We start from the raw sequence: 2,459 nt of genomic DNA, 5'->3' as shown, positions 1-2,459 counted from the left end.
CCTAAAAAATTGTCTGAGTATGGAATATTGTTCAAAATGCATTTATGCTTAATATTGGTACCTAATGAATTAATCTTTATCCCAATATATATATATATATATATATATATATATATATATATATATATATATATATATATGTATATATATAGGCGTAAATAATTCAAGCATTGACGCTAGACGTAATTCCAAGTATCTCTTTTATTGCTAGCTTTCGGCCAGTAGGGCCTTCATCAGGCCTATAAGTATAATGCATTGAAAAAAAAATAGAACAAAACCATACTAATAAAATCGTAACAACAACAAAGTAAATAAAGTGTAACAAAGGGGACAGAACGGCAGGATTACACTAAGATAACAAAAAATAAGAAAGTTTCAAAGTTTCTTGAAACAGTCGTATCACGACAGCTAATAGATGATCAGATGACAAGATCTCGGATCTGATCATGTCTACATCCAGTGGAAGAGATGATCAGATGTCAGGATCTCGTAACTCGTCATGTCTACATCTTTTAGAAGAGATGATCAGATGACATGATCATGGATCGAAGATCTTGTCATCTGATCATCTCTTCATTAAAAGATGTCAACATGATGAGATCCGGGATCTTGTCATCTGATCATCTCTTCTAAAAGATGTCGACATGATGAGATCCAGGATCTTGTCATCTGATCATCTCTTCTAAAAGATGTCAACATGACGAGATCCAGGATCTTGTCATCTGATCATCTCTTCTAAAAGATGTCGATATGATGAGATCCTGGATCTTGTCATCTGATCATCTCTTCTAAAAGATGTCGACATGATGAGATCCAAGATCTCGTCATCTGATCTTTTCTATCAAGATGTCGAATTGCCAAGATAATTATCTCAACATCTCGGTGGCACTTTTAAGCTTCCATATAGAGAGGGGATGTCCCTTAGTACTCTTCTCTGTATATCAAAATAACCAGTTAAATAACCCTGTCTTAAAAGATCTGCACTGGCTTCCAGTTCGCCAACGAATAACTTTCAAGATTTTGCTAATTGTATACAAGGCACTAAGTGGTCAAGCCCCCAGTTACATTTCTGAGCTTCTACAAAGAAAAGTTCACAGACACTCTCACAACCTGCGTAGTTCTAATGATAATTTGCTCCTTCACATCCCCGCTCGTAGTACAAAGATAACTTTGGGAGATCGCGCTTTTCCTGTGCAGCCCCAAAGTTATGGAATGGTTTGCCGTATGTTGTGAGATCCTGACCATCAATAGAAACGTTCAAAGTTAAATTGAAAACCTATCTGTTCAAATAACTCCCATAGATTTCTTTTACCCCCTTTTTCTAATTTTGTTTTTCAAGCATTTCACCAGCTCTAAATTGCAGCGCAGTAGAATATATGCACATAGTTTCTGCGCTATATAAATTATTATTATTATTACTTGTGAAGCCACCATTCAGAAGACAACTACATGCTCCACTATAGGAAATTTTGATCCACTGTCTCACAGGTACATCAAATCCAAAAATTTATAATAATTTTGTGTGAACTCATGCGATACAAAGTCAAATGCTTTTTTTCAAAATCCACAGCCAATAAGTAGCCATTTATATTGTTATTCAAATCCTGAAATAAAATCGTCAGTAAGACGAACTGTTTCGCCCATGATTATTTCGGTTGTAAATATGGTCTACAGTTTCTTAAGTATAGAGGGTTTTTACCTATTTTCAATTAAAGTGATTACTCCTTGTTTATGTGATGCAGACAATTCACCTCAACAGAGCTCATTTTGAACAATCAATCAATAGATCATCAATTACACACCAAAAAGTGGAGTTGAATTGATTGATTGAACATGATCATGATTGATTGAAAACGATTGATCACAGCAGCAAAAACTGTGGTGTTAACCGGTGTACATAGAGGACCACACCATTTTACACCGGTGTTTAGTTTTACACCTATAGGAGTTATTACATCTTTTGTTGTTACATTTACACTCTTTGGTGTTATGTTTAAATCTCTAGGGTGTAATTTTAACACCTCAGGGTGTGGTCCTCTATATAACACCAATTTGTGTTTTTACAGTGATTGATTGATCAAACATGATTAACTGATCGATTGATTGATCGATCGATTGGTTGGTTGGTTGGTGGTTGGTTGGTTGGTTGATTTGATTGATTGAGATTGATTGATTGATTAATTGATTGACTGACTGATTGATTGATTGATTCGGAATAATTGATTGGTTGGTTGATTAATTGATCGATTGATTGATTGATCGATCGATTGGTTGGTTGGGTGATTGGTTGGTTGGTTGATTTGATTGATTGATTGATTGATTCGGAATGATTGATGGATTGATTGGTTGGTTGATTAATTGATCGATTGATTGATTGATTGATCGATCGATTGGTTGGTTGGGTGATTGGTTGGTTGGTTGGTTGGTTGGTGGTTGGTTGATTTGATTGATTGAGATTG

The sequence above is a fragment of the Lytechinus variegatus genome, chromosome 17 (genome assembly GCF_018143015.1).
Source record: "Lytechinus variegatus isolate NC3 chromosome 17, Lvar_3.0, whole genome shotgun sequence".
NCBI lineage: Eukaryota > Metazoa > Echinodermata > Echinoidea > Temnopleuroida > Toxopneustidae > Lytechinus > Lytechinus variegatus.
Note: the sequence above shows the minus strand (reverse complement) of the source record.